At 46.6% G+C, this 18,640-nt stretch overlaps 2 long non-coding RNA genes across 3 annotated transcripts; both read right to left on the reverse strand.

Annotated features, from left to right (window-relative positions):
- Nucleotides 1–3,113: 3,113 nt before the first annotated feature.
- LOC147342858 (uncharacterized) lies at nt 3,114–5,560 on the reverse strand. The gene is made up of 2 exons (XR_015156652.1): nt 5,424–5,560; nt 3,114–3,439 (listed from the first exon to the last, which is right to left on the reverse strand). It is a non-coding gene; the product is annotated as an uncharacterized LOC147342858 (long non-coding RNA).
- Nucleotides 5,561–7,128: 1,568 nt separating this feature from the next.
- On the reverse strand, nt 7,129–17,240 carry LOC147342859 (uncharacterized). 2 transcript variants are annotated; one of them, XR_015156774.1, is made up of 3 exons: nt 13,713–17,240; nt 13,271–13,392; nt 7,129–7,465 (listed from the first exon to the last, which is right to left on the reverse strand). It is a non-coding gene; the product is annotated as an uncharacterized LOC147342859 (long non-coding RNA). The 2 variants fall into 2 exon arrangements; XR_015156773.1 differs by lacking the exon at nt 7,129–7,465 and adding an exon at nt 11,694–11,831.
- Nucleotides 17,241–18,640: the final 1,400 nt, after the last annotated feature.

Consider the following 18,640-nt stretch of genomic DNA (forward strand, 5'->3'; position numbering starts at 1 on the left):
GGGATTCTCCAGGCAAGAACACTGGAGTGGGTTGCCATTTCCTTCTCCAGTGCATGCAAGTGAAAAGTGAAAGTGAAGTTGCTCAGTCGCGTCCGACTCTTCGCAACCCCATGGACTGCAGCCTACCAGGCTCCTCCGTCCATGGGATTTTCCAGGCAAAAGTACTGGAGTGGGGTGCCATTGCCTTCTCCGAGAGCAGTCAAATTCAGAGACAGCAGATGTGGTTGTCAGGGCTTGAGGAGAGGCGGGAATGCGGAGTTATTGTCTAAAGGATGCAGTTTCAGTTTTGCAAGATGAAAAAGTTGTGGAGATAGACTGTTCAACAAAGAGAATGTACTGAATGCCACTGAACTATACCCTTAAAAATGGTAAATTTATGTTATGTATATTTTATCACAAGTTTTTTGAAAGTACAGACAAGTCGTACTTCCCAACAAATCCATGCATGAGGCAATAATTACTGTTCACCACCTTGTCCTATAGCAAAACTGCTCAAGGCAGTGGGAAGTGATCTTTAAACTGTTTCCAAACTGCTGAGGTCACAACACTTGTTTAGACTCCCTTGGGACTGGCAGGCTGAGCACTCTGTGACGTGGGTGAGATGCTTTGCCCACACCAGCGATTATACTTTAATTACACACACACACACACACACACGTACAGGTGCATTTGCTAATAGGACAGTAGAAAATTATATCTATTTTAACTGGGATTTCTTTGTCTTCTCCCAAGACTCAACTTTTTATTGACCATTTGTTTTCATTTTTCACAAGCTGCTGTTCCTAATGACACAAGATTATCCAGGAGAGCAGGTGGGAGCACTTTTTTCCTAGTCCCATTGGTGTTTCAAACATCATTGCCCTAGTTTCGATAACTTCCTTTGCCTTTGGCATCAGGTTTACTAACCAGAGTTCCTGGTAACAAGAAACAGAAACCAAATCCTGCCAATGACGTGGAAGAGTTTTGTTTTGTCTTTGGAAACATATCAGGCAGCTTAGAGAATCATTGTGAAGACTGGAAACCCACAATGAGAAAATGGGCAAAACCCAAGGGTGAATGGTGACAGAGAACCAGCTGGATCTGGTAGGGACCCGAGGCACAGTGCCAGTGGGCTTGGTGCTGTCTTAGTCCCTGCTGCCAAAATAAGGCTCTCCGTTCTCTTTACAGGAGCATGCGGTTGGTTGTGATGCCAGCAGGGACCAGGGGACAGAGGTAGTGAGGGGTGGTCATTTCTGTCCTGGGGAATGGGAGTCAATGGAGGCCCTCACTCAATGGAGAAAGGGGGGATTTAGATGCTGGGCTGTTGAAAAGGTGATGCCCACCAAGTACTTAACAGTGTACAAACCATCATATCCATAAAAATAGTGACCAGTGGTCACCGTTTTCTTTAGTTTTGCCATGTATGCAGCACCCTGCTGAACCTATTCAGTGCTATGACTGTTAATGCTTACAGTGATCCTCTGAGCTTGCTATTACTCTTGCTGTTTTGTAAATGAGAAAGCAAAGTTCTAGCAAAAACTACAACAGAGAAAATGGAGTGGAGGAAATGATCAAAGAAATCCTTGAAGAAAATTTTCCAGGGACTTCCCTAGTGATCCAGTGATTAAGAATCCACCTTCCAGTACAGGAGATGTGGGTTCAGTCCCTGGCCAGGGAACTAAGATCCCATGCACCACAGAGCAGCTAACCTGAGAAGCACAACGAAAGATTCCGTGCGCCCCAACTAAAACCCAACACAGACAAAAATAAATAAACAAATAATTATTTGTAAACTTTTTTTCCCAAAACTGAAGGACATGCATTTCCAGATTAAAAGGGCCCATTGAGTACCTGATGCAATGAATGAAAATAGACAACCCATATCAAGACAAATCATTATGATTCAGAACACAGAAAACAAAGAGATCTCACCAAAGGAACGGAGGATCAGGTCAGAAATTAGAATGGCTTGAACAGTCTCAACAGAAGCACCGAAAGTGAGAAGACCCTTCAGCAATGGTTTCAAAAGTCTGCAGGAAAATTACCCACAACTTAAAATTTTATATCCAACCAAACTATCAATCAAGTTTGAAATTAAAAAAAAAAAAGACATTTCCTGCGATTGAAATGCTGTTAAATGATCAGAAAAAAATTGTTTTCATGTACTCAAGAGGCTATTGGAAGATATGTTTCACCAAAATAAGTTTGTAAGGCAAGAAAAAGACAGCAGGAAGCAGGAATCTAACTCTAAGATGTTAGTGAAGAAAGATTGCTAGATAAAAATAGTACAACAGGCCCAGGCGACACCTAGCCTAAATCTGATTAGGTCAGGAAGCTCCAGGAGAGATTGCTTCAAGAAAATGAAACTGGTAGAACATCATCTCAGAGAAGGCAATGGCACCCCACTCCAGTACCCTTGCCTGGAAAATCCCATGGATGGAGGAGCCTGGTAGGCTGCAGTCCATGGGGTCGCGAAGAGTCGGACTCGACTGAGCGACTTCACTTTCACTTTTCACTTCATGCATTGGAGAAGGCAATGGCAACCCTCTCCAGTGTTCTTGCCTGGAGAATCCCAGGGACGGCCGAGCCTGGTGGGCTGCCATCTATGGGGTCACACAGAGTTGGCCACGACTGAAGCAACTTAGCAGCAGCAGCAGCAGCAGAACATCATCTAAAGGTAATGAGGGGAGATTTCAGGAACTGGAAGAGTTTGGCATTGAGTACAAAGAAAACTAAGTGAATCGGGGTGGGGGGATGATTAGTAACTCTAGGGGAAAATAAAAGCTGATGCATGAAAAGAGAAATAATCATAATCCATGCCATGGCTTTTAGTGTAAACACATGGGAATCGTGTTCACCAAATGGTAATAATATAAACACCAACTGTTGTTCTAGTCAAATCATTATACGGTTATATTGGGAGGATGGAGGCCAGGAAGGGAGAGTGGGTTATTGGAGTGGAGAAGACAATAATAAATAGTGCCTAAAGCTGAAAAATCGTTGAAGTAGTAATAAAACAATATTATTTAGGAAATTATGGCAAATGCCTAAAGAATGAGTCATAGAAATTGAAGGAGAGCGCTCATGAGGGAGAGAGCTTTTTCATAAGTTTTGCACCACGATTTGCCTCTTGGAGCGATGTGAATGAATAACTTTAATGAAAATTAAAACTGTGCTCTGGTTTCTATCTGAGGATATACAAGCTGAGGCAGGCAGACACAGGAAACAGTGCAAAAGAGATACAGACATAGAACCCAGGATCCTAAAAGAAAACTTTCGTTGTAGACAGGGGAAGAAATGGTACACACAGGTAAGAGGAACAGCTGTACTTCCAGAAACAGGCTGGCTCAAGCTAACCATTGTGACCTCCAGGAAACTGGCACATAGAAGACCACCTTTGAACTTGACCTTCCAGGAGGCAGCCCTGTTCTCCAGGGCAGGCACCGTGGGATGGAGGTCCCTGGAATGCAAAAGCAGTCATGACTCCCTACCCTTTCCTCTGCTCCTCTCCATCGTCTGCCCCTTCCTCCAGCAGCCCCTGTTCAGGGCCCCTCAGGAATCCTGCCAGGAGGTGACAACTCTGTGCTCAGACTTGCAGAGGTCAAATTGGCTTCAGGGATTAGGATGCTCCTCAGAGCCAGCAGACAAATCTGGCTTGGATTTGCACCCCACTCCTGCCCCCCACGTCCTCTATCCCCAGTCCTGGTCATGTTTGCAGTATCTAGGCAGACAGCCCAGCCGCCCCACCTGTGCAGCTTCCCCAGACATTCCACGCCCAGACAGTGGTGCCGGGAGTGAAGCTGCAGAGAAAGGGAAGGAATTAGGGGAGAATTAAGGTGAGGAAGTGACTCAGCCCAGCATAAGCCTGCAGGCATCCGGAGGAGCTCTCACAAGGCAGTGTGGCCGCTTGTTTCGGCTTTCAAGTTGGCCTGGGAGCGTTGCTGAAATGTGACTCTCTCTGCTCCACTGAGCACAGAGGGTGGAGGGGAAAGTTGGCTGGGCTCCTGCTCCCCTCCTCCACTCCCAGAGCATCTCTGGTGGGACCAGCAGGGGAGAGTGGGAGGCAGGGATGGGCTTGGGGGTCCTTGGATTTGGCATGCCTGTGAGTTTCTTTCTCCTAGATTTGCTTGCTTTATGCAGAGTGGAGCCAGGTTGGAGAGGTCGCCCTAAGGACCGGCCACCTCTTGCTTACCACTAAGGAGCTGCCCACCAAGGGGACTGAGGGTGGGTCGTTGGCACCTGATAGGGAAGGACAAACCCCTTGGGGCTCAGAAGAAAGCCACTGTTCTGTAGAGGGTGTGCGGTCTCACGGTTAATTCAATTCAGGTTCTTGACTATTTCTTCATGGAAAAAACCTTGGGAAACACAACTATCCCATCCATTTGTGGTGAAATCATTCAGTCACTCCACAAACATTCTATATGCCAGAGTCAGGCTTATTTAGCGAGAATTTAAACACTAAACCACGTCGCACCCATTAGGATGGCTACTACTCAAAAAGCACGTCATCTATACAATTGACCCTTGAGCAACATGGATTTGAACTGCACAGATCCACTTAGACACAAAACCTTTCAATAGTAAATACTACAGTTACTATCATGGTCCATGGCTGGATGAATCTAAGGGTTCGGAGGAACCTAAGGTATGGAGAGCTGACTATAAATTATACAAGGATTAATCCTGCCTTGTTCATGGGTCAGTTCGCTTCAATAAGAAAGCATAGAAAGAAAAACCCAGAAAATAACAAGTGGTGGTGAGGATGTGCAAACATGGGATCCCTTTTTCACTGATGGTGGGAATGGAAAATGGTGTAGTCACTGCAGAAAACAGTATCATGATTCCTCAGAATAGTACACAGAGAATTGCCGTATGGCCCAGCAATTGCTGGGTGATTCTGCCTCCGGGTATACATCCAAAAGGATTGAAAGTGGTATCTCATGGTGCTTTTGTATGCCCATGTTCATAGCAACGTTATTCACAATAATCAGAGGTGGAGGCAACCCAAGTGTCAGTGAGCAGATGACTGGATAAACAAAATGTGGTAAATACATGCAGCACAGTATTATCCAGGGTTATAAGGAGAGGCAATCCTGTCACATGCTACAACGTGGATGAACCATGGGCACATTACGCTAAGTAGAACAGGCCAATTACAAAGGGACGATATTGTATGATTCCACTCATATGATGTCGTAGACCTACAGTAGTCAGATTCACAGACACAGAAAGTAGAATGGGGGTTGCTGAGGGCAGAGGGAAGAGGGGATTGGGGGGCTGTTCTCTAATGCATGTAGAGTTTCAGCTTTGCAAGATGAAAAGGAGTTCTGGAGATTGCTTGCACACCAGTGTGAATATACTTAACACTACTGACCTGTAGACTTAGAAGTGGTTAAGAAGGGACTTCCCACTTCCCTAGTGGTGCACTAGATATAAGAATCTACCTGTCAATGCAAGGGACATGGGTTCCATCTCTGGTCCAGGAAGGTTGCACATGCCCGGTGCCACTAAGCCTGTGTGCCACAGCTACTGAGGCCCTGAGATGCCGCTGCGGTGAGAAGCCCACGTGCCACGAGGAAGAGTAGCCCACACTGACTGCAACCAGCTGAAGCCTGTGCAAAGCAACGAAGACCCAACACCGTCAAAAATAAATAAATGAATGAGTTTAAAAAAGGATTCAGATGATAATTTTCATGTTACAGATATTTTAAGCATAATTAAAATAATTTGACTTTTTTTTAGAAGAGACACAATTCCTCCCAGACACAACATTCCCAGATCTAGCTGGGCAGAGAGACAGGAGCAAGGCCACACAACACAACGCCTGGCATATAATAGGTGCCCAGTGACGATTTGTGGAACACGTGGTGGAAAGGACTACAGACAAGAAGGGAGGGGTTACAGGGAAGCACAGAGAGGCATTTTGCTCAGGGGTGAAGAGCGGTGGGTTGTGGAGAAAAGGTCACTTGAGCCATATTCTCAAACAGTGGGTTTGACCAAATCAGAGAATTCTGGTTATCACATCAGTTTTAAGACTTTGGGGAAACTCCCTTTGAGCCTCAGTTTCCTCACGTGTAAAAAGGCAAAAATACCAACACCATAGAAGATTAAATGAGGGAATGTATGTCAATAGGCTAAGACTAACTGGCACATAATACACACTCATTTAATGGTAACTTCCGGTATCATTGTTGTTATTGTTATCATCGTCGTCATTATTATATTTTGGCCCATTTTTGACAATGTGTGTGTGCTCAGTTGCTCAGTCGTGTCCGACTCTTTGCGGCCCCATGGACTCTAGCTCATCAGGCTCCTCTGTCCATGGGATTTTACAGGCAAGAATACTGGAGGAGGTAGTCATTCTCTTCTCGAGGGGATCTTCCCGACCCAGGGATCGAACCTGTGGCTCTTGTGTCTCCTGAATTGGCAGGCAGATTCTTTACCACTGTGCCACCTGAGAAGCCCATTTGGACAGTGGTAAGTTAAAGCTAAAAAGATAGGTCAGGGTCAGATTACAAAGGGCCTGGGGAGCCAAAGGTTTGGTCATATTTTTCTAGTCAGAAGCATTGGAAGACTTTTGAGATGGATAATTTCTGGGTTGTTAAAAATGTATTTGCATGCAGTTAATTTTATATGCTTACCTTATTTACCTAGGCTGGATGTATGGGCTTCTAGGCCCAACCCATTTGGTTTCAATGCAGTGTTTATGTTTCAAAGGGACATAAAATACCAGTTAATTAGGAGAGGTCTGGGAGAAAAGCCCTAACTTTAAAAAATCAGGAGTAGAGGACCCAGAGAGAAGGATGGCAACACTATAGCCAGAGGAAAGAAACTTACTGTAAAATTGACCATGTGGGCACTACCTAGTTTTCTAGGTGAACAGATAGTGTAACTTGCAAAGCTTAAGAACGTGGCCTTGTTAAAGGTGTATTTTACCCTCCAGTGTTTTGTGTTGTGGGATATGTCAGTGTGTATGTTTACATGGGGAAGCAATTAGGCAGATCTGCTTACAAGTGCTCTTCTGAGCTAGGCCAGTCTATGGCAGAGATTGTTCATTGTCCTACAAATCTATTCTCTCTTCTTCCTTCATGATGGAACTCTCAACTTTTAGCTGGGCATGTTGGTACCGAGAATAAAGACTACATTTCCTACAATCATTTGCAGTTTATTGTGTCCATGAGATTAAGTCTGGCCACTGGGAAATAAGAGGAAGTGGCTAGTGTGACTTTCTGAAAGTATATTCAAAGGAAAAGGGTGAAACTTTTTTTTTTCCTCCTTTTTGTTGGCTGGAATTTAGATGTGATGGCTGGAGCTCAAGCAGTCTTCTGGGAGTTCAAGCAGCTCCAGTCCTGTGCAGAGGAGAATGAAGCACAATGGAAGGATCTTATACCATGGAGTACCATACCAGCTGACGCACTGTCTTCATTTATGTGCGAAAAGAATGTACTTTTTTTTGGCTGCAACCACTTCAGAAAACAGGTATCACCTGGTAAAGTTAAACATACCCCATGACTCAGCAATTCCTCTTAAATACAGAAGAGATTGGCGCGTGTACCTTAGTACCATAGGAATTACATATACCAGCATTGCTAGTATCACCAAAGACTTGACACAGTCCTAATGACCATCACTAGAAGAAATCCAAGGAAATGGGGGGGCTGTGTTTATACAGTAAACTGGACCACACAGCAGTGAGAAGGAATGAACCATGATGGCATGGGCAAAACTCCAAAAAATGGGCACACCACAAAAGAAAATGTGCCAGTGTGGAACACTCAAAACCAGGTAACTCTAGAGAGTGTGTTGTCTGGTGGTGTATGCATTCATATGGGCTTCCCAGGCGCCTCAGTGGTAAAGAATCTGCCTGCCAATGCAGGAGACACGGGTTCAATCCCTGGGTTGGGAAGATCCCCTGGAGGAGAAAATGGCAACTCACTCTAGTATTCCTGCCTGCCTGGAGAGTCCCTTGGACAAGAGGAACCTGGCGGGCCACAGTCCATGGGATCCCAACGAGTTGGACATGCCTTAGCAACTGAGCGGGCATGTATATGCATTCACAGTTCAATGATAAAAGCAAGAAAATGGTTCACACCAGATTCAGGACAGAGTCTGGGTGCGGGGGAAGAGAGGGGGGTGATGGGCTGCCATGAGGGGAACACAGGAGCTCAACTTCTGAATTCAAACTTCTGGGATTCTAGCAAGGTTCTATTTCATAATTAATCTGGGGAGCTGGGGAGGGGGTGACGATGCTGGTATGTGCTTTGGAATCACTTAAATCATACACGTGCGCATTCTGCTGTCTTCTCTATGCAGGAGAGACAGGAAGAGAGGAAGAATTAAGATTCTGTTTTGACAGTACAGGGGAGAGAGTATGAATATCTTCCCCCCTCTTCCTTCCCCGTCAGCAATAATGACTCATTCCACCATCATTTAGCACTTACTCCATTCTGCTCAAATTACTGTTAGCTGTTAACACATCTGTCTCCCTTTGTCATTAATTTATTCATTCAGCTGACAATTACTGAAAGTCTCGAAAGTGTCAGCCGCAGGGAGGGGGTGATAGGAGGGAGTTAACCAATAAAAATGAGTGAACTGGGCTTCTTTCCTCCCATAGCGTAGAACCTCATCAGGGAGAAAGACAGATCTCTAACAATGTGGTCTCATTTGGTCCTGTGCCTCCAGGGCCTGGGTTCTGATAAAAATGGCAGCACTGGAGCTGAGCAAGGGTGGGGGTGTGTGTTTTGTGGGGGGTGCCCTGCCTGCAACTCTGCAGCCCCTCCACCTGCCCAGCACAGCGCTCAGGGGATGTTGGTAGGGTGGGTATGCAAGTTAGCATGAAGCTCTTCAGGCTACAACACAAGCTGTGTCAAGTAGGAAGGGACCTCAGAGAGGCCCAGCTTTGGGTTCACTGTTTCCTAGACTATAGACGGGATTCACTTGGGGTGCTGGTTAAAAATTCAGGTCCTTAGACCTCTGCCCTGGAGGATCTGGCCTTGCAGGTTCTGGCCTGGGGTCCAGGGACCTGGATGTCACAATCACTGCTCTGGTGTCACATGTATTGTCCGGTGAGATGTACGGTCTTCTCTCTTTGGAACGTACGATGGGTTTCCCTCTTTGGGAGGCTCTGAAGTGACTGGTGGGGGATTAGCAGGGAGGCCTCCTCATTCTTAGAAAAGTGAGGTGGAGAAGGTCTTCATTTCAGTTCTCTTGGTATTTCTCTTGGGTTGACAAACGTTTGTAGAACCAACATTAGTAAACGAGAGAGAAACTAGCCTTTCTTTGAAATGTAAACGAATCTTGCTCCGAACTTTAGAACTCCCTAAAGATTCTTCTATTAGCATCTGTGTTCATTTGAAGACATTCAGGAGCAGTAGACTGAAGGGCTGCAGAATTTACCTCCAGACCTGGGCCCTCACCGCTCTTCTCCTACTTACTATCTGTGTGACCTTGAGCACATCATTTGACTTCTCTGTGACTCCATTTGTAGTATCTACTTCACGGGGTTTTTCTGAGGATGAACACAGTCCACACATGGCACCATGCTAACAAGAATGGTAACTATTACTATTGTGTTTTTCTGGCTTTTGTCTTGCAGTGAGAAGGTGGGGCCAGCCTGGGGTGGAGCCAACCTCAGGAAAGAAGGAATTCCTCTGGAGTCAACCAGCCTCCCCGAATAAAAGAGACTCAGAGAGGCTGGGTGGGGCACCCTGAAACCAAAGAGGAAAACTCCCTCCAGAGAGCAGAGCTCTGTGTACAGGCCACGACTGGCCTTCCCTGGTTGGGAAGTTCCCATGGCTCCTGGCAGCTCGGTGCTGCGTGGACTTTTGCCCTCTTTTGTCCACTTCAATTTCACCAGAGGCATAAGCTGACGCCTGTGGGACTCCTAAAAGGGCTCACGTGCTGGCTTTCAGAGCCTGGGAGTCAGAGGGGAGAAACTGAAGACTGAGGACTGGTTTCTCAGAGACCTCCAGAGGAGAGGACCTCGGGTAAGCGGGCAGTTCCCCACCTGGGTTTCGGGCTCTTCCCTCGAGAGCAGTGAAGGCACTGGACGTGCGGATGCACCTCCATGTGCAGAGAACGAGCAGGGAGTGGGGTGTGTGGCTGCTGAATGGAGATCAGAGGTGACCCCAGGAGTAGGGGCTTATCAGGAGGCTCCCCAACAACCTAAGGCAGTTTCATCCCCCAAGATTCATGCCCCAAATTAATATCCTAGGTTTACAAGTAAGAAAACAGAGTCACTAAGAAATTCAACAATTGGGAAGTGTGGAAAGAAACAAAGATAACTCAGATGAGAATAAGCAAAGGCTGTATACTCTGAGTTTGCTATAGCAAGCGAGTCAGCCACCATCACTTGCTTTTGGTGTGCAGAGAAGGGATAAAGTTTTTAGTGGAAAAAGGGGAAGCATACTTCAGGTGTGCTCTGATTGGAGGCTGTTGGCATGGGGTGCATTAATTAGTAGACTTCGTCTGTAGGGCTTCCCAGGTGGCACTAGAGGTAAAGAACCTGCCCGCCAATGCAGGAGCTGTAAGAGACGCAGGTTCAGTTCCTGGGTCGGGAAGATCCCTGGAGGAGGACATGACAACCCACTCCAGTATTCTTGCCTGGAAAATCCCATGAACAGAGGAGCCTGATGGGCTATGGCCCATAGGGTGGCAAAGGGTCGGACACGACTGAAGTGACTTAACACACACACACACACTCACACACACATCCTATGTAATTGGTTAGGGGAGCATATTTGGCTTTCTTTTGTTGGTGTGAAGTTATAAGAAGATACAAAATTAGGGAAGTAGTCAGTTATTAAATCCTGGCTCTTTGAGGCTGATTGCTAGACGGGTTGTTGTTTGGTTTCTGCAGACAGATCAGCTGGTTTTCTAAACTGGTTGCTTCAGACTGTGGGTCAGAGTTCTATTTTTGTATGTGGTCTGGCCACTGTCCATCAGTACATTCAGTCTCTGAGGTCTCCACGGCCTTCCACCGAAGCCACTACCTGCGCTGTCGCCCGTTGCCACGGATGCAGGAACACCTGTGCGTCTGTGCTTGCCGGAACAAGGACGCCCACAGAGGGGCTTTCCCGCCAAGGAACAACTCCAGTAAAACTGCACAGCGCCGGTGGTTCCCGGCTGGCAACCGAAAGCCAGTGTTCCATCCCTTCTAACATGCTGTTTCTGACTCGGGTTCATTCTCACCACCTCCAAGAGTCTTACTAGGTCTTGGGTCCATTTGCATCTGATTTACATGTGCTTTACATGTGATTTACATGTGTCTGCAAGACAGCTATTGATTTCTAGCTTGTTCTGTAGTGGCTGGATTCCATTCCTCTGAAAGCAGGGGTATTTTTTTTTTTTTTTAATTAATTGAAGTACAGTTTATTTACCATGTTGTGTTTAATTTCTGCTGTACAGTAAAGTGATTCAGCTATATATATTCTCTTCCATTATGGTTTACCACAGGATATTAAAGAGAGTTCCCTGTGTTATACACTAGGACTTTGTTGTTTATTCATCCTATGTATAATAGTTTGTATCTGCTAATGTCAGACTCCCAATCCTTCCCTCCCCTTGGCAACCACAGGTCTGTTTTCTATGTCTGTGACTATTTCTGTTTCATATATATATGTTCACTTGTATGGTATTTTATATTCCATATGTAAATGGTATCATACGGTATTTGTCTTTTTGACTTACTTCACTTAGTATGATAATCTCTAGCAATCCATGTCGCTGCCAACGGCATTACTTTTTTAGGGATGAGTAGTATTCCACTGTGTATGTGTACCACATCTTCTTTGTCCGCTCATCTGTCGATGGACATTCAGGTTGCTCCCATGTCTTGGTTTTTGTAAACAGTGCTGCAATGAACACACAGATGCATGTGTCTCTTTGAATTATAGTTTTGTCTGGGTACATGCCCAGGAGCAGGACTGTAGGATCATATGGCAACTGTGTTTTCAGTTTTTTGAGGAAACTCCGTATTATTTTCCATAGTGGCTATACCAATTTATTATACATTCTGGCAGGGGTAGTATTGATGCACTGGCCAAAGCTCTTCTGAGGACTTCCCTAGTGGTGCAGGGGATAAGAATCTGCCTACCAATAGAGGGGGCATGGGTTCAATCCCTGGTCCGGGAAGATTGCACATACTGCGGAGCAACTAAAGCCCGTGTGCCCCAACTACTGAACCCATGCTCTACAGCCTGCACGCTGCGACTACTGAGCCTGTGTGTTACCTAGAGTCTGTGCCCTGCAGCAAGAGAAGCCATGGCCAGGAGAAGGCCATGCACCACGATGAAGAATAGCCCCACCTCACGGCAACTAGGGAAAGCCTGCACACCGCAACCAAGACCCACTGTGGCCAAAAAGAAAGAAATAATTTTTTAAAAAAAACTCTTCTGAGGCCTCTCAGCCACTCTCTTACCCTAGAGATTTTCTCTCTCCTGCAAGATGGGAGACACAGTTAGGAGGGCTCGGAGCAGCCTTGGGTCCCTCCTCTGTAACACGGAGCTGATTGTAGTTCTTATTGCCCATGGGTGTAGGGAGAGGAATTTGGACGGTAGGGAAAGCCTTCGGTACAGTGCCTAGTGTGTAGGCACTCAGAAAGGGGAACTGTCATCTTTTGCTTTTTGAGACAGTGGACCTCTCAGACTAGAGTCCCTGGCTTAGACCAGAAAGATGGAAGTGCTCCATTAGGGCATTCCTGAGCATGGTGATGGGCACCATGAGCAGGTGCGCTCCTTTCTAAGGTTCTTAAGTGCTTTGAATCTCCGGGCTCACTCAGAATTTCGCCCTGTCCTTGCACTCCAGGCAAGCTTCATCACTAGGTATGAGCCACTCTCCGATTACTTGTTTGAAAATCTTAGGGCATTTGCCTCTGAGTTTTCCTGAACTAAGAGCAAAAACAATCTGGAAGAAAAATGTCTTCACAATTTGAGATGCTACCAAGAGCCAAGCTGAAGCCAATGTTTTTCTAAACAGGTGTAGTTCACTTCATCATCATAACATTCCTAAAGAGCTATGTGAAATGTGATGTTTTCATAAATAGAATTCCATTTTTGGCATCCCAGGAGAGTTCATTCTTTTAAGGAATTCTTCAAGGAAATCCTTTGAAATGTCATATCTCAGATGTCGGGCCACCTGCAATTCCCAGGGTGTAACCATGAAAGGATCCTTGCTTCTCCGCTCATACCACGCTCACACTGAGACAGCCCCATTCCTCCCCACAACGCCCTTACTCTTGTTGTGCATATGCGCACCCATGCACAGACTCCCTCTCGAAGGCAGCCTTGCTTACCTCTGAGGGGGCTGCATACAGGGAGCAGACACGAGGACCTGTTTCTTCTCCAGGGAACAGCTGTCTTTCACCCACTGGGAAAGTCCAGGGTCAAGAGGCCCCTGGGGCTCCAGTCACTCAGCCTGCAGAGAAGGCCAGGCCTGCTTTCTAAGTATCTTCCTGTGAAAACTTCCCCACCAATTGCTGTTGGAGGACTAGATTCTGTTTTCCAAACACACCATAAAAAATTACCCCCAAAGTAAGTCCTGGTGGAGGAGCAGGTTTCTGTTGGTACAGATACTGTTTTTTGAGTGCCTACCAGGGGGCGGGCACTCTGGCAGGGACTGAGGATTCTACAGTGGGTAGTGGTTATTGTTTCTGTCCCAGAAGAGCTCATACTCTTTGAGGATCGTTAGTTTTCTGTTGCCATAACAACATTGCTACAAACTTTAAAAAAACCTACCTCTAAGATTTCACAGCTTTACAGGTCCAAGATCCAGACAGCTGGACTGGTTTTCTCCGCCCAGGGTCTTGCCAGGGTGAAAGTCAAGGTGGTGTCCAGGTGGCTCTAATTGGTCGGTCATGGGAAGAATCCACTTCTAGGCTCATTCAGATTGTCGGCAGAACCTAGTTTCTTGCTGTCGCAAGACTGCTCTCCCTATTATTTTGCCAGCTGGGGACCACCTTTCATTCCTAGACCCTCTCTCTGCCCCCTTTGCATGTGGACTCCTATAGCTCAGCTGGCAATGGCTGTCACATCCTTCTTATGCTTGGAATCTCTCCAATTTGCCCTTCTATTGCCTCCAGCCTGAGAAAATCCTCTGCTTTGATTAGATCGGGCCCACCTGGATAATTTAGGCTGTGCTCTTGATTTCAAAGTCTGTCACTTTAGTCACATCTGCTCAGTCCCTTCAGCTGGGGAACATAATATATTTCATATTTAGAGGACTGTTCTGAGGACTACGGCATGGACATCTTTGTGAGGGTGCATTCTGTGTACCAAGGGGATAGAGAGAAGAAAACTGGCAGTTTTGAGGATGCACATACATGCTTGGGCGCTTAGTCATGTCTGACTCTTTGTGATCCCGTGGACTGTAGCCTGCAAGGCTCCTCTGTCCATGAGATTGTCCAGGCAGGAATACTGGAGTGGGTTTCCATTTCCTCCTCCAGGGTATCTCCCTGATCCAGGGATTGAACCTGCATCTTCTGCATTGGTAAGCAGATTCGTTACCACTGAGTCACCTGGGAAGCAATTTTGAGGATGAATGTTGATAAATGTTAATAAAGGGGAGGTAAAAAGTTGCAATTGTAGCTAGGAGCAGAAACATCTAGCCCTTTTGAGAGGAAGTCAGGAAGGCATGTAAAGCATGTTACCATCCTAAAGCTGGTAACATCTAAGCTGAAATGTGAAGAATCAACTCTAAATCAAAGGGTTAAAATTCTTGGTAAGACTGTGCTTGCAGAAACCTGGAGTGGGCCATGCCCACCCTCAGGGCTACACTAAGCTGGGGAATGGATTTCTGAGGAGACACATCTTTAGTGGGGTCTTGTGAGCCAAGGATGTATGCAGGACAGTGCAGGAGAGGATGGGGTCCTGGTTCTTAGCCTTCCAGGGGTGGTGGCTCTGCCTGGAGCTCCCAGCCTGCCCCCTACCTGCAGATGTGACCCACTCTTGGTGCTCAGTCACCCAGTCATGTCCAACTCTTTGCAGCCCCACCTTCTATAGCCTGCCAGGCTCCTCTGCCTGTGGAAGTTTCCAAGCAAGAATACAACCTCTCTTGTGATGTTTCTGATGCTGCCCCTTTTTCAGATGGTCTCTTTCCTCATCTTTCCATTTTTTTTTTTTTAGCAGGTATTATTTTTTTGAACCAGGGCCTTAGTGCACAATTCTTTTGTTCATTCATTCATTCATTCTGTTCACTTATTAATTAAAAAGTATCAGTTGAGCACCCACCACCACATGCCAGGCGTTGTGGGAGGTGGGTACAGCAGAGAACAACAGAGAAAGGGCCCCTGTCCTCACCTGTCCTCTGAATAGAAGTGAAATAGATGTCTTTCTGCTGGAGCCCACACCATGCTTTCAGAAGCCTAAAAACAACTGCTGAAAACCTGTTGCTACATGCTACAGGGAGCCTTTCCTTTCAGACAGAGGAGACGGTGGAAGCCAAAAGAACAGTACACCTGCTATTGATTGAGCATTAACTCCTTTGATATAATTCTTGAGACTATCCCTCATCAATAGATGAAGAGACTAAGGCACAAGAGGTTTATCCAGTGTCATGCAGCTAATAGGATTCCCAGGTAGCTCTGTGGTAAAGAATCTACCAGCAATGCAGGAGACCCAGGTTTGATCCCTGGGTTGGGAAGATTCTCTTGCAGGAGGAAATGGCAGCCCATTCCAGTATTTTTACCTGGGAAATTCCATTGACAAAAAAGCCTGGCAGGCTACCGTCTACAGGGTTCACAAAAGAGTCAGACATGACTTAGTGACTAAACAACAACAACCCAGCTAATAAGGTGCAAAGCCATTCTATAAGTCAGGCATTCTAGGGACTTCCCTGGTGGCCCAGTGGCTAAGACTCCATGTTCCCAATGCAGAGGGCCCAGGTTTGATCCCTGGTCAGGGAACTAGATACCACATACCACAACTAAGAATTTGCATGCCACACCTTAAGCCTGGTGCAGCCAAGTAAACATTTAAAAAGTAAATAAATCAGGCATTCCCACTGCTGTAGTTGCCTGATCAAGCACTACGTTATGGGGTTCATATGCCTGCCACATACTGAGGGCTTCATTTAAGTCCTATCACTGAATACTCCTAGTAACTCCACCAAAGGGGGATGTTCAGTCCCAAGGTTGAGAGGCAGAAATGGAGGCTCAGAAACGTTAAGTAACTAGCCCAGGGAGTGGGCTAGGGAGTGAGTGTCAGCGCTGGGATCTGAGCTCAAGTCTGTCCTGCTCCAGAGTGAAGGAAAGGCCTTGGGGTGGTGTCAGGAGACCTAAGTTGGGGGAGCAGTTCTCTAGGGGGAATTGTTCTCAGAAGTCAGATTGCAAAGCTCCAACCGAGGGATATGGGGTCCATGAGCAGGTGGAGGTTCTGTTGTCAGGCACTGGTTCTTTCCTGAGGACACGAGAAAGGGAAGGGCCCCTTTGAGAACTGGGAGACTCAGGCCTGTTTGTTGACAAAGGGAAAGGGAGGCCATTTGTGTGTGTGTCTGTGTGCAGGGAGGGGGTGCAAAGATTCTCTCCCGAGTCTGGAGGGCTGTCGTCAAGGAGGAGAGGCCCTCTGCCTCTAAGGTCAGAAGGAGGAAAGGTCTGCAAATCTGTAGAGAAATTCTTAGGCAGAAGAAGACTGAGGTGGCCAGGTGATGTGTAAAATGGGGACACCCACCTTTGGCCACTGTGATGAGACTGCACTAGTTTCCTGGGACCGCTGTACTAACTTACCACAAACTGTTGTTCAGTCGCTCAGTCGTGTTGACTCTGTTCTACCCCATGGACTCCAGCCCGCCAGGCTCCTCTGTCAATGGGATTCTCCAGGCAAGAATACTGGAGTGGGTTACCACAAACTGTTGGGGGAGCTTAAAGTGATAGATACTTACTAGCTCACAGTTCTGGAGGCTGAAGGTCAGAAATAGGGGTGCTGGCAGAATCGGTTCCTTCTGGGAAGTTCTGCAGGAGAGTCTATTTCAGGCCTTTTCCCCCAGCTTCTGGAGATTGCTGGCAATCCTTGGCGTGTCTTGCCTTGTAGATATAGCACTCCAACCTCTGCCTCTGTCTTCACATGGTCTTGTGTCTGTGTCCAAATTTCCCTCTTCTCTAAGAACATTAGACCCTGGATTAGGGCCCCCTAATCCAGCAACCCACTCCTGTATTCTTACTTGGGAAATCCCAGGGACAGAGGAGCCTGGTGGGCTACAGTCTATGGGCTCACAAAAGAGTTGGACACGACTGAGTGACTAAACAACAACAATCCAATATAATGTCATTTTAAAAATATTTATTTATTTGGCTGTGTCGGGCCTTAGTTGTGGGAGCTCTGTTATGTCATATGGATCTTTCATTGTGACACATGGACTGGAGTGTGGTGCATGGGCTTAGTTGCTCTGCAGCTTATGCGATCTTAGTTACCTGACCAAGGATCAAACCTATGACTCCTGCGTTGCAAGGCAGATTCTTAACCAGTGGACCAGCAGGGAAGTCCCATGACCTTGATTTAATTTGATTACATCTGCCAAGACCTTATTTCCAAATCAGGTCATGTTCACAGGTGCTGGGAGTCAGGGCTCAAACATATTTTTTTTGAGGGGGGGATGACACAATTCAACCTAAAACAGGGCACAAAAGGAATGGTGTGAGGGAAGATGCCCTAAAGGGGTTAAAATGCTACAGAAATACAAGGTCATGTCAAGGTCACTGGCTAAAGAACGCCTAAGGTTGAATATGTTTATAAAGTAAATGATTTCCTCCAGAATTTATGTTTTGCATAAAACCCCAGGGTTTCCAATTAAGGGTCTGCTGAAAGTAATCATCTATCACTCTGCAGCCCCTGGGAGAAAGCACTCATAGTAAATGCATTTCCTCACTGCTTCCTGGGGAAGCTTCCAGGGACACAGCACCCAAGCTCCGCACCTCTTTCTAGGGGTTACTGGGAGACGGCACCTCCTTCCTGCCCTCTCCTACCCAGGCACTCTTTGGACCTAGGACTTAGTCATCGTTTGTCCTAACCACAGACCAAATTAGTCTCCGAAACTTCTCCTCTTCCGTCCCACCTCCCTCCCACCCCTAGATTTCCAGTTAATCCAACTAGGAACAGAGCTCCCAGTGTGTGGGGAAGAGTGGATGCCTTTGCAGATGATTTAGGATGTTGGGGAACAGGTGACCAGAAGGGGGAGCCACCTTTCAGGGGCAGGAGTGGGAAGGACAGGGAGGGAGCCTGTCTAGACCCCTGGCACTGGGCAGTAGAACAGCCTTCCCATCCCCTAGAACTTTGCTCAGTTATAGAAGCCCAGACCACCTAAGAAGGGAGTCCTCTGACAAGAGTTGAGTTCCACCATTTTGGGTCCACTTTGGGTCATGGAGCCCTTAATAAATTCGATGAAAGTTACGGACTTCTGTCCCAGAAAAATACATATTGTAGACAATTTGCTGTTGTTGTTGTTTGGTCACTCAGTCGTGTCTGACTCTTCTGTGACCCCATGGATTGTAGCCTGCTAGGCTCCTCTGTCCATGGAATTCTGCAGGCAAGAATACTGGAATGGGTTAGCCATTTCTTTCTCTAGGGGATCTCCCCAACCCAGGGATTGGTCCTGTGTCTCTTGCATTGGCAGGCAGATTCTTTACCCCTGAGCCACCAGGGAAGCCCATTGTAGACAATATGTGTCTATAAAA

The sequence above is a fragment of the Bos grunniens genome, chromosome 28 (assembly GCF_055505025.1).
Source record: "Bos grunniens cultivar Pamir isolate PY7600 chromosome 28, Bosgru_T2T1.0, whole genome shotgun sequence".
NCBI lineage: Eukaryota > Metazoa > Chordata > Mammalia > Artiodactyla > Bovidae > Bos > Bos grunniens.